General features: G+C 34.0%; 1 protein-coding gene across 3 annotated transcripts in view; it reads right to left on the bottom strand.

The window, feature by feature from the left end:
* Positions 1-15,010, bottom strand: part of LOC138328159 (inverted formin-2-like) — a 45,744-nt gene that overhangs the window by 23,652 nt on the left and 7,082 nt on the right. The window lies entirely within an intron of this gene.

Raw genomic sequence — 15,010 nt, 5'->3', positions numbered from 1 at the left:
AAATTGCCATTGTTCTTCAAGCATAAACATCTTAAATAAGAAAAATACTACATGACAGGCGTTGTAAATATTTTCAGTGCAAAAGGCTCTACTAATATAAGGCGTCATGGTTCCGTGGAGAATCTCAAACAAACTTCTTGTAATCCTGTACCCAACACGATAAACGAATTAAAGAATGAAGCTACTAATGGATTGACGTCATTCTTATATAACTTTGCACAAGAAAAAGTTGAAGTTATAGGGAACAAACAAAATTATTTGAATGCGACATGCGAAAAAATACGGAAATACATTTAATAGTCTGTGATTGAATAGAGTCAAGACATTAACGATACTCCTTAAATGTTCTCAAAGGAATCGTATATATATATATGTGTTTGATCGATACCTGAAAATCTTCAGATGAAAACGGGTTCTTGCACTTAAGCAGTTTTTAAGGAATAGCATACACAAATTGACAAATGTAGTGAGATAATGAATACGGAAGTCACCGTGATGTTGAATTCTGTATAACTTAAAATTTGGATTACATTGTTGTTCTCCACGACAGAGATTTTTGAACAATGTGTATTCGAATTTAAATGTTGCAATTGGTAGCGTTTAATATTATGATTAATTCAGCCTATAAAAATAAAGTTAACTTTGAAAACAAATAATTAAAGTTTATTTACGTTTACAGTTACTGACTAAACAACTACTAAACGTGTTTTTGTTTCACAACATCCTGTTTCCAGTAGATCCAGAACGAGGCCCAGAGCCAAAGAACGTACTGATGACACCATATCAAACTAGAAGTCATGCAGACGACAATGAGACGGCGCGAAAGTTTCCGTCGGCTTCATAATAAACAATCCCGCGGGCTGGGATTGTCCTCTATTGGTATAACCTATACGGCGCTATGTCGTAAACATGTTATTGTGGTGACTGTTTGGTGATTGAGACAGATGCGAGAACATCTTCAAGAGTTTTGATAATGACATCCTTGTGTTTAAAGCAGATCGCTTACAAAGCAGACTGCAAAATACATTCTACCAAAACATCACGAATACACTCCTTAACCCATTAACCCTTGATATCCTTTATAAACTATATATCCCAGCCTTTGACTTAGATGAACTCAAAAGTGTCTACAGAGGTCAGTGAATTCAGCTAGCAACGTTTATTGGTATCAACAGATAATATTTTGTCTTATATATTGTTATATTTTATATGTGTAGAATGTTATTAAATAATATCGCGCTTCTAGAATGAATAAGTATGATTTTGTATAGACTGTGATAGGAGGAAGTTTTATTTTAATTTATGAATGTTGGTGAAGAAGAATCATTGTTCCCTGAGGAAAACTATTAACCTATCATAAACAATTGCCTCGTGTACGAAGACACAAAATCATGATTTAGATTTGGAGAACTAGCTGGTACAACAAACTACTAAAAAACCCCACTATTTTTGTGTTTACAATATTGTCTTCGTTATTTCCGAATAATTCAATTTTGCTTGTTACGAGCATTTTCATTGGCTTAAAAATTTACTTTATTAGCCCATAAAGAAAAAATGGCGTCGCCGTTTGTAACGTTGCTTCTGATTGGCTGAGATGACGGCGTAATGATTTCATAGACAAGAGTCCCAATATGAATTTTGAATATTGAAAAGATTATCTTTAGTAAATTGAATTATAAGGATTAATTTGAATATATTTTTTGTTATGGAGATATAACACAAAAATCTGAGTGTACTCTCATCATAAACCGCGTCGCAGTTTATTTAGAGTACTCTCAGATTTTTGTGTTATATCTCCATAACATAAAAAATCTATTCAAGTTAATCCTTAAATGTACTAACATTTGTGCATTCTCCCTGAATAGACATCAGGACATGTCGAAGGCGATAACGGTTGTGTCGTCGTCATCGGCATTCGGACTCTTTTTACTGTGAGGGTATATATTTATTTCTATTTAGATAAACATTTTTTTAATTCTCTTACGAAGTCTGCTGCGAAATGTGGCGAAAATGTGCATCTCGCCAAAATTAAAGTTTTACAGTATCAAAGCAACAACACCCTGTACCAGTATCTGAGATCAGACATTACCTGGTTATTTGTGTGACACCCGAGGCGAACGGGCCTTATCTTATGACAAGTCTGTTGCGTGGGTGATTTCAATGCCTTTTAATTGAACATATAGAAATAATTTCTCACCGCAACACTGCAGGCCAGTTATCAAACGCCACTGATCACAAATATAAACTGGAAATGCTGTCAGCAATGGATCTGGGCCTACGCAGCCTCTCATATCCGTTTCATTTGTTAGCTAATTGGATTTTTTGTACTTTTTAAAGAAAAAAATGAAATAAATGAAATCGTTGCATTGTTTTACCGTAAGACAAATCGCAAAATGATAATGTTTGTGGTAAAAACATGTCAGCCAGCCACCGTACTTTTTATAAATTTAATTTTGTCTATTTTAAATCTTTGAAAATGTTTATTACAACCAAGGAATACGATTTATGCTTCAGATTCCCAAATTAACAAAATAAAAAATTGAAGTATGGCCGCTATTTGGAACACAGTTTGCATTGGCGAAGATCTGATGATCAATTGCTTCGAAATCCTAGAAAACTTACTATAGCCTTTACATAATGCCAAAGAATTCAGATAGGTGAGATGTATTCACAACAATAAAATTATATCCGTTTTTAATTTAGTGATCTGCCTACAGGTATGCCAAAGTTAGTCTATAGCTGCCAGTGTTATCTAATGTTAGTCGGTCATACATAGCAGAACTTTGACTACCGACATCACTCGATGTTAGCCGATTTTATTAGAAGTGCGCCCGTGTGATAAATCATACCTTGAACATCGTGTGAAGTGCAGTACAAACAACAGTGCATGGATCAATCATAACGTTTTTATGATGTACAAATGGCGGGGTCATGTCGTCACCTGTCAAACCAACTATCTACGGTAGTGTGCTCTTAGTGTGAACCAGTCTAAAAATAACTAGACAACAAGTATTAGCTTCCCAAAAAGCTAAGAAGGCTACCATACCGCATTATTTATTAGGAAGCAATAATAGGAAAGCTTGACACATTGTTCTGTTCACAGTTAGCTGCTATAGTTCTTATGACAATTCATTTTTGAAGAATGATAATTTAAATGCTTTCGCATTCAATATAAAAGATAATCAACTTCATGAAAGGGTAACTAGGCTACCTTTCCGAAACAAAAAATAAAAGGTTTTTATTTTTTAAATCAATCTATAACCCAATATGGCCAAAGATGAGGTTAAAACACCAAACAAGTTGAAGTTTTGCCGTCTGGCGCAGAAATAGTCAACTAACGCGTTGTAATTATGAAGACGTCGGGAAACATATTACGACCTGCGTTATGAAAAGATGCTCCACCGCTGACACATGGTATTTTTTCTCTTTCAAAAACGGAAAAAACAATTTAATATTTTTCTTCAGTTTCTAAAGTTGCTTCACAGCTTTAAAACCATTTAAAAGATTGAGCTTCTAATTTCAATTCAAAATATTTAGAGTCAGTGGTGAATTGATAGTATAAACCCCGTTGATTTCAACCAAAGGCTGCTCAATTTTATTTCTCGATAGATTGAGTATGTCACGCGCAATTTGGAACTGCGCGGATGAATTTATGATGGTCCATTCCAAATATCAATACCCTACTCAACTTTATCCTTCGACAGAACCACCAGAAAGAGACTTTAATCCTTAAATAAAGATATTGAAAATTATTAATTGCATCCCGAAAAAATTCTGTGGCACTATGTCTTATATGGAATGAAGTACTGATTGTGCATGTACCAAAAGCAAACTAAATTATCTTTTATTATTTTTTGTGTTTAACAGATACAAATATACACGATTAAACATTAATTATTTTTCAAATGATGGGTATCATTTTGCCCTGTCGGCGGCGGAGCATCCTGAAATGTTGATATTTAGCCAAATTGTGGTCCCAGGCAAAAAGAATATCGTGCATGGATTTATTTTTTTCATGATAATATATTCGGATAGTACTAGCTCTTCATTTTACGATTAATATCATGCAAAGGTATGCACAAATGTTTGTCGTTAAACATTCAAACTGTCACTCTGAAGTATGCACTTTCAAAACACAGACATTTAAATGTTTGAAGTCAAATACAGAATAATTTTACAATGCAGATTTTAAAACAACTTAAGATGATTTATATTCCTTAATTATGTCAATAACATGGAATTTGGATATACCTTGTTGAGACTTAAAGATGTTTCATTTTAATATCAAATAACTGTTAACCAGCTTCCCTTCGAGTTCGAGTTACTATTGCCCATTTCGCGATCCACTTCTGCGAATTAATATCGACATCATTAACAATGATAGTAATATATATTTAAGTTTTAAATCCGCAGAATGTTAATCTTCGCGAACTTGATTTAAATGGAAATTGCGAATTTTGGTAACGCGAAAGAAGATGGTTTATAATACAGTATGTCAGCGATTTGTAACCAGGAAATACCTGGCCGTGATCAGGATATATTACATCATACCGAGTGATAAAGCTTAGTGTGTTGATAGACTTGTTACATCACACGTCAACCTAACAAGATAGGAATACACATATATGTGATCCAGATAAATTACACCATACCGAGTGATAAAGTTTAGTGTGTTGATAAACTTGTTACATCACACGTCAACATAACAAGATAGGAGTGCAGTATACCACTAGAGGTTTACCTTATATGTATGCTATATCTGGACAGATTATAGCAATCCTCACGACACTTCTACAATAAAGATATCGCATTTGTTTTGTAATATATTACATGTGTTGCTAGCACAATACCATAATTGATTGATTTTTATTATATTGTTTCATTTTTTTAAAAATTTTATATTCAGATAAAACTTCTAGTAAAATGGTTTCACTATTACTGCATCTATCATAGGGAAACAGAACCCATATGTCTTTTGTGAAATGTTAGCTCTCGACCCATATATCTACCATTTTATGCGGAAGTCTGTCGCTTTTAAGAGCAGAGCAATATACCGCCTACCGCTTTGATGTCAAAAAACTTCCGTTTACTATAACATCTTCAGATTTCCACACTAGGCTTTGCTGAAACCGTAAAAGTTACATAAATTCTTGCCTCGTCAGTGCATATTACTGCATAATCAGCATACCAAGCATGTTAATTGCTTCTCGTTAACCTCTCAAATCTCTACAGAATCTGTAAGCAGTCGTATTATTTACATTAATGTACATTTTGTTACAACATATGATTTATATCCTTCTTATTGGATATACATTTCGGTAAAAAATCGTTTCTGAACCAACGTAAATTTTCTTTACAGTGATGCTGTCAATCTATAGAATTTTAATCATAAGAGGTTAACATGTCTGCCACTGAATATCAGATCACAAAAAAAACTCGATCTGGTCACTTAACATGAAGTTCTCTGGCTGCTACGATAAGCGATGAAGATTTTCAATATTATGTTTTGTTTGTATGAGGAAAGGGTGTTTTAAAAATAAGAAAGATATTTCATTTTTCTTTAAAAACAATTTAGTCCGAGCAATGATCTCGGAAACGTGTGATACGCCGGAAACACTTCACTTGACGGATTACTACGCAGTGCCAGGTTAGCAGAATGTCAGCTTCGCTAGGTACATCACTATATGACAATAAAAATGCAAATAAAAACAATTCTTAGGCGATAACTGATTGCCCATTTCGTAGAAACAAAATCGTCAATTGTCCAATATTGCTTTTAAAGAAGCAAGAAGAGTTTAGACTAATGCTCGGGTTTTTTTACCAAAATCAAAACATGACGCGATTAAATACTTGAATATCTTCGTGAGTTTTATGAGTGAGTCATACTTAAAAACAGAAACAATAACTCCTTGTTGATGGGATTTAATTGTTGATGATGTCACTGCTACTATTGCTGCTGATATTGTCATTATTCAGTCATTGTCGTCGTGAATGTCTTTTGTTTTAAGGATTTCATCCTCATTTTGTTGTTGCATATGACATCATCATCGTCCAATCATCGTCGTTGTTGTAATTAGTGTTGCTTCTGCAGTTTTGCCATTCCTAGTGATGTCATCGTCGATGTTTTTATCATGATTGTTGTTGCTGTTAATTTGGAGTTTTGTGCTTGAGCTTTTATCGTCGTTTCTGTCATAGATGTTTCTTCTACAATTTTGTCGTTGCTGTTGTCGTCATTGGTGATGAGGTCATTGCTTTTTATCATGTTTACTCTATTCCACGTACTGTCTTCGTTATTATCAAAAAGCATCAAAGTATAGAAATATACTTCTAAGTTGATAATTTAGACTTACTCTCAAGAGAAAACGAAAACTCGATTAAAAGCTGAACGATTATGTAACATAAAAGTGCACGTCCTATTTTCAGCCTCAGACGACACGTGTTAAAACGGAAACGAATTTGATGACACTTAAATCGCAATAAAGATTTGAATTATTCCACAGGTCTCACGGGATCACCATATAACTACAATAAAATACTGAGGGCGTGTTTTCATTGATGAATGTTTTTCACACATTACCAATGTTGACAGCCTAAACGAAGAAATAATGGGTAGACATGCGTCTCATGTAAGCTAAGCTATCACATAGTTCCTTTGTATTCGTGTCACGGCATGTTTCACTGATGTAAACAGATTATGATGATTCTCATCGTGGGATATCGTCTTCCAAAATCGAAAATCTTTCATCTTTAATTCATTTTACGTCTGGATATGCAAATAATTATGGATTAAAAAAGTAAAACAAATTATATGTTGCACATTATGCTGAATTATCACATTTGTTGTTGAATATCAATTGCTAGATTAAAGCATTTTTTACCAAAATAGCTAACATTGCACTGCCTGCAGAATATTCAATCATTTTTTAAGCTTTTAATGCCCATTACATATTTATTACTGCATGATTTTCAGTGGGACCAAAAATAAAGGATGCCTGTTCGGTATTCCGCATTTTGATGTAGTTTACATTATCAAATATCAAATGGAAAATATAAAGAATTTGTCACTTCACTGTGTTTTAATCTATGTCACAGTTTGAATCGTTTTCCCCCTTACCTTGGACAGCGATTTCAACAAGTTTAACTGTTAAAGATTCATTCATGTTAATTTCTTACGTGTTACATATGTATGACATCACGACAACAATAAAATGACGTCACAACGGCACAGACAATCACAATTCAATTAGGTCACGTTATCCATTATTGCATTGTTTACAAATGAATATTAGATAAATAGTAATAACCTTAATGAAAATATTTAGATGAGACAGGAAATCTCAATCCTCAGTGTAAGATTCTAAAATGTTCAAATATTCGCCACAGTCAACTTAAGAATCGTACCTCTTGATTTGAGATTTGTTTGTGTCATCCTACAGGAAGAATTTTATTAAATTATCATCATTATTATTTTATTATTAATCTCGTTAAAAGTACTACTTCGTCGAATCACATTACAGTGGATACCCCAACCACGTCCGATCAGATACAACCGAGACTTTTGTCCATTTTATAGTACAATCTTTCTGAAACGTACTGTGGTAGAGGTCCCCCAGCCATACAACACGTTGACTTGTTATAACCGGAATAAGTCGTTGCGCCCCAACAATCAATTAATCATGAAGAAGTTCCTAGTTATAAATTAAAACATTAGTGGTAAAGTAATTATATTTCTATATACATGTAGTTTTATTACCCATCATCTGTTGTACTCTAGACTTTAACATTTATATCTAGACTCTTGACCGACAAGTAGTCTGGACTATCGAATTTAATTTTGTTTACAAAACCAGGGCGTGATGTATCATATACATACACAGTTTGTATCTGTCACAACCGAAATTCATCGCATATTGATAAGAGTATAGGATCACATCTTAAAGTTCAAACAGCAGATCTGAAGTGTATGGATATTTACAAAGTTCCGATCTCATTTGATATGTATAACTAGGACATTACAGACACTGAGAGTACACGACAGAATTCACAATAGAATGCGCACCGTGAATAATTGATATGAATATCTTAAATTAAATGGAAATTCTTACCAATTTATTTTAACTTTATACAGATTAGATTTGAAAAAGAACCTTTTCGAAATATGTTTATGGGACAGGATTTGTTACAAAATTAAAAATAATGATATCTTAAACTCATGGAATAAAACCGAGCCTACCGTTTAAGAATTCGAAATGAATAAATCACAAGTTCTTGTCAAATCCCGTGTATGTTGATGATGAATAAACGTGTATTGCTTTTTGACTTTCACAAGTTAAGATATGCCACAAACATATTTTGTATTTTGAATATTGATCATTCTACAAATACGTTAAAAGTCACATAAATGATACCGAACCCCATAGATTTTGATTGCTATATCATGGTTAGGAAGACTGTTAGTGAGTGGCTTATTGCGATAACGGGAAATATAACATTTACAATGCTGCCGAACTGAAGAACACAATAACTGTTAAGGAAAGGGCGGGTTGCTAAAGCCGGTCATAATGCATTCTGAAAATGAATGTCAATTTGGTACGGTCACTAGCTGATCAAGGTTCCCTACAGACATTTGCAAATGTCCATACATTGGTATGGACATAACACTATAACAGTATAGAATAAGTTACCAGGCAATTACATACGACTTTGGGTTTTATTACAATATCTTTTAAGATAAGACGTGATGCCAAAGCCTGTCATAATGCATTTTGAAAATGAATTTTCGCCAATAATATTGATGTCATACATATACAAATTCTTCTTCTGCCACCAAAAAAACCCAACATATTTGTGATGCCAATTATAGTCATTTCTTCACGGGCAACTGCATCATCTGCAATTGTGCAGATGTAAACATATTGGTCACTCAACAGATCTAGCTTGTCGTGTAATGACAACTGCCAACTGGCGTCTGTCTGCAATATTAAGTGTAAAGTAGTATGATTGGAAAGGGCTGCTTTCATTCCGTGTCTGTGAACCTTAGGAAATGAAACTGTCAACTTGGATAAGTCCATGAGAAACAGAAATCAATACACAAAGACTTTTACTACCATAAATCTTCGTTACAAGGTTTCCGAATGGTCTGTTCTGTTCTGCATCAGGTATATCGATTCGGAGCACACCAGGTGTCGAGGCGACACTGTAATCCTCCAAGATGCAAAGAGACAACACTGGATGAATGTTAAATGGAATTGATGTCAATTTGATCAGGTCACTTGCTGATAAAGGTTCACTACAAGCATTTGCAAACAATGCACACTTTGACACATCAGTAATTTACAATCTAAGCATTATTGAATATCTTAACAAGTAATCACGTTGCAGAAGGTATTTTATGTTTCTTCTTTACAAGCTCAGTGTTTGAATCCCCCTTAAACTTATCTACTGACGTAGTAACAAATTGCTTTAATGATTTGACTTATCAACACTCGCATATACCGTACACCATATAGTGTAAGTTTCTAACAGAACAGAATTGTTTTCATGAAAATTTCCAAGGCAGCAGAGACACATGTTCCGGGTATATTATTGCCGTATAGTATTCCCCATTCACAGAAATCGTACCCATTTGTACAAAATCTAACATTAGAACTTATATCAGTATTGTTATATCAAATGTTGATGAAGCAGGAATACAACTATCTAGAAAGATAACGCAAATATGGGTGGTTAATTTAGTATTGAAATTTTAGTATATACCGTATATAATATGTAGACAAGGTCATTTAATAATATTTCTAGAATGCCATACTAATAGTCACTGACAATCTAGGGTGCGGCAAGTGAATAACCATCAAACACAAGCTAGTGATAAAGGGAAACTTTTAAATTATTATTTAAAATTATCTCTTTCTGCATACGAACCACTTTTAAAGACTATGATTATCAATTGTAACTGTCATATAGTGAAACATATCATCAATGTCTTATCAAGACTTAGAATTTCGGACATCTTCGGCACATGACATCTTTGTCCTTTGCAATAAAAAGACCTAGAGCTTCTGATTTCATTTCAGAATATTTTATTGTAATAATACAATAGAGCATCTGATGATGTTATAATCATCAATGGTCCTTCTATGAGTACACTATAGCATTTGAGATTTTACGTTTAGGTAAAATATATTTTGGACGTTTCTATCGGTTTTTAGTTCCAATTGAATCACTGGTTTAACAGTCTTGCTTCTGTATTATTTTTCCTGGTGAGGAAAAGAATGTACACGGTTTCCCCAAGTGGAGTTTGCTGTAGCATTTATACATCACACGAGTTATAAAGCGAGATAAAACGTCCCTGTGGGGTGTTATGCATAAATATCAACGATGCATCGACATAATGATGTTATCAGTGAACAATTATCTGGTAAACAACCCTGGGAATTATTTATATCAAAGTATTAAGAAATATCATAACTTTGTTGATGGCATTAGTTTCACTAATGTCAGTCTCCTATTTGGCCTTGTATGTTAGTGTAAGCGTGACTAGAAATTTTAATGTGGTTAATATACAACATTGGTGGTTTGTTATGAAACCATCGACGCGTGTCATATCCTGTATATTACTCCAGGGAAATGTTTACTGTACGTATATATGTATGTATAATGTTATCATTGGTTATAGCTTCGAGCAATATTCATTCAAATCCAATAAACGAACACACATCAGCTACTCTTAATCGTGCTAATTTGTTGAATCGTATAAAATTTAATCAAAGTCTGAAATACACCATTAGACATAGAAAAAATATTTGGTCATCAGTTGCCGAAACATTTCGTTTTCGTTCATCAATTTGTATTTTTTTTTTTTTTTTTTTTTTTTTTTTTTGCGATCACGGATAGTTTAATATATGGCATAACAAATAACCAAAGGTTCAGATTCAGCTTTTCAATCCAGGCCTTTCTGGTACAGATACTTCCTTAAAACTGACAATCGAAATCACTAGAGTACAGTAACCACGTTTGGACTTATTACAGGTCAACTCCATATTGTAAAGTTGTTCGTTTCCTATATTCTTATCAAAATGATAAAGCATTATTATAGATTAAGCATTAAATGGTTACTTTTGTCACTATTAACCAGCTTAAAAGGTTATCTTAATTAAAATCATAGTTTTGTTTGTAAAACAGATATTATTATAATGTAATCTTTTGTCATAATTTTTACATCTATTTAAATGTGATCAACATGTTTTGATTCATAACACAACATTTCAACGAAAAGAAAAGTTTAGCAATCCATTGTCATAAATTCTCTTAAAATGTAACAGAAACGAGTAATCAATTCCAGTTGTCTGTTGATATCATTCATATTCACAATGCAATCGAAAATGCGTTTTAATTTCAATACTGATGTTACTATGCACAATGTACTCGACATTTTTATTGTCAGTATCAAAATATACTCTGGAATCGACATGAGAATACAACACTGACACGTTGTATCATTACAATCTAAAACTGTCGGGATGTTTATGACACCTGCAGCCATGACGGGATCCGAATATCACAAAGTATCATTACATCGATACGTCTGTCAGTCGCGATCGTAGTAAACAAAACGAAACGTAATTATTTTTTGTTTCAAAATGCACACGATGAAATGAATAATTGATTTTGTTTGTCTGTTTAATCATGCTATAATATCATAATATGACTCGCAGTTCCCTGTTATTAATGATGGGTTGGATAACATTGTTATTTAATTTGTAATCAAATCGTCCCCGGTGACATATAACTGGATTTATCATGTACTACACAACCTTATCAGACTGTTAATTTCGTGGTTGGTTTAGCTTTATGTCAAAAGCAGCAAAATTATGGCTTTTGCAGACCATGTACTTTGCCAACGATGGCAAATACCGACATTTTAAAACCAGTCATTTTGTCGTAAACGCTGTCTGATACATGTATATGCAGTCGATAAATCTTGAAACACGTTTGAAATCGATTTTCGCCAAACTTGGCAAGGTTATTGACATGGTAACCGCACCTCGTTCTGGTATTTAAACAGATTAGTGGATTTAGTCTGACTGTCAGCAGTCATGATTATAGCTATAAAAAATAGACAATTCTTGCAAGGCTTAATTAACGCCATGGAAAAGTGAATACTGTATTTTTTTTAAACTGGCTTACACTTACATACCAAAATTAGGAAGTGTCAGACAGATGATTGGCACCAGCAACCGCTATTGCATGCATGATTGTAAAAGTTTTGCTTTGTCCTTCTTCTTTAAACCTACTTTCTTCTTTAATAAACTTGTGGTCTACGATTTGGCCATATGGAGAAGGGATTTGGCTCACGTCTCTGGCCTAGAGAGTTCATATCAAAGTCTAAAACAATTATAGTTTCGACTATAGCTTATAACGCTTGACAAAGAGCTTGAGTCGTCTGTTGTTTGTACCATCGGATGGGACGGAGGGTTCTACTATAATCTGTGACGAGATATGGATATGGGAATTCCAACCGCTTACTTCCATATATATATATATATGTATATTTAGTGGTTGTATGTATATTTAGTGGTTGTTTGGCTGAGTGTCTATGCAATGACGATCGTGATTTCTTGAACGCTGCCTTGTGTACCTCTTAAGTTGCACCTTACATTTGGTGGCAACGGTGGGATTCGAATCCACGCCACCGCGAGAAGGGTAGCACTACAATCGAACCAACACCATTATCATCTCCCGAAAGTATTGTTTTGGGAGGCCGGTGTATATTTGTGTTGTGTATCCTTATATCCAGTCAAACAAATTATTGCTGATTGTGTTAATTAGAATACCAAACCGGGCAACGGGTAACTAGTCGTGAGCATCCTGAAAAGTTGGAAGCAGCAGAAGCTTCTGTCAATATGGGCAATCTTCCAAATATTCAATATAAAAACACAACATCACAAAATGATTGATACAAGACGATTGATACAAGACAAATTACACAATCTGTCTGAGTCCAATAGAGTGAACTTTTTTTAGACATGTAACGACACTTTCTACCGGATATACAGAACACGGACTCGTCAACAACATGTCGTAAAGTGCAATCACCTAAGACTGAAAAAATCCTAGTTACCGAGAAATGTAGGTGTTTGCTTTTTGAACACAGGTTTTTCATTTAATCTCGTGTGGTGCTTGAAGAGTTCGTTTGAGTCATCGAGCAGAGCAGTAGAAGGAATACGTTTTGGCGCGATTGTATAAGTGTTTAACCAATGTTTTCACCGAATTCATTGCTCAACTATATTTGAAAATCTTATTTACTTTGTTCAATATATGCAATAATTACTCATACACCCCTTCATTTTCGAGGATCTCCCTTTATTAAGTAAATAGTGTAGTTTGACGGAATTTAAGTACATGTATATGCAAAATTTAATGTGATATCTGGACACGAGAACAGTTGAAGATATTATATTATAACTAAGATAACGGACAGTGATAAAAGTATTATTTGTGTCTTTGGTTATATTAAACTATGTCGAATTTCTTCTATGGAGGACTTATATGCACACGCACACATACATATTAAGTGTATTTATTATCGTCGTGACTACTTTGTGGTTTGTTCACTTGTCAACCAAACCGGTTTCCTTGCGGCTACTCCTTTTCCGCCACTAACATATAGAAATTGATACCACGCACAGGTTTTACCGATAAAACCTTTGACATGTCACGGGATTGGCATATGTTTTAATAAATACAGGTTTTATTTATTTATTTAAACACCGTTTCATGATAGTATCACAGGCGCCGAAAGTGATAATCTATTTATATGCACTAACTGCTAAAGCACATTTATCAGTATAATCAAGGGGAATTAAATTGCCACATACCCCTGTGGCTAGAACAAAGCCAACATAATTTCGTGTTTGGGATTATTTATGAAAACACGTTCAGCAAACAGTTGATAATCCTCTACCTCTGACATCGATTTACGGGGCTAGCCTAGACGAGTACTTGGCATGAATGCTTTTCCTGTGGGACCCACAAAAAATTTGAGGACCAATTCTATCTCTTTGTACTATAGACCCAACATAATTTTTAGAATCCACTCTATCTCTTTGCACTACGACACACCTTTAAAACCCCCACATAAATTTTCGGCCTCTGATCTTATGATATCGACCTAAAACAACACGAGTGCAGAACCAGGATGACAGTTTACATTCTGGATTGTATCAGAGAAGGGTTATTGTTTACTTATAAGAAAGCGGAACACCGTGTAATAGAACAAGTAAGAACATTCGTGCATAAACATTTCGTGAGTGTGTTTTAGAGCGAGACATTTTCTTTCGATTTGACAGAGACGCTTTTGTTTTTCACAGCAAATCATGTTATGGTGGATAGAAAGCAATGTTTTTATCTGATAAAATATCGGTTACACAACATAACAAGGGCGTCGTTTTAAAAAGAAGAAACACTTTTTTTCATGGACAAAACAGGGTGAAAATTCACATTGGTCTGTTTGGGTCTGTTTGATAGTTTGTCGCAGTGGTTTGCTGTCAGTTCCTTTGAGGGTACGGTCTTGAACGCGTTTAAAATTCTGCAAACGACTCATGTTGCAAACTATCTTTAAATCCCATTCTATTGAGTGATGATTGACTTTTATTAGAACAGATAAGATGGAATGTTTTGTTCATACAAATAGAAATATCTTGCATTTCATGTAAAAGAGAATTGTGTCCATTGGATTTGATAATGGAAAACCATAACCTACCACTGTAGATTACTTGTCTTGTCATTAATATGCATATCATACTGTAGAAATATAATTTCAAGATGAAATTGTTTATTTTCAATGATAATTGATAGAGAGGATATATGCAAAAAATGCAACATTATCAATAGATTGCAACGAACAAACCAACAGCGTACTTATGTACATATGTATTGTTAAATAGTCCATTAGCAATTCGTACCTAAAACACGTGTCTCGCACCATATATAGTCTTCAAAGTAAACATAT

Source organism: Argopecten irradians, chromosome 7 (genome assembly GCF_041381155.1).
Source record: "Argopecten irradians isolate NY chromosome 7, Ai_NY, whole genome shotgun sequence".
In the NCBI taxonomy this organism is placed as follows: Eukaryota; Metazoa; Mollusca; class Bivalvia; order Pectinida; family Pectinidae; genus Argopecten; species Argopecten irradians.
This window is presented reverse-complemented; position numbering and strand designations above follow the sequence as displayed.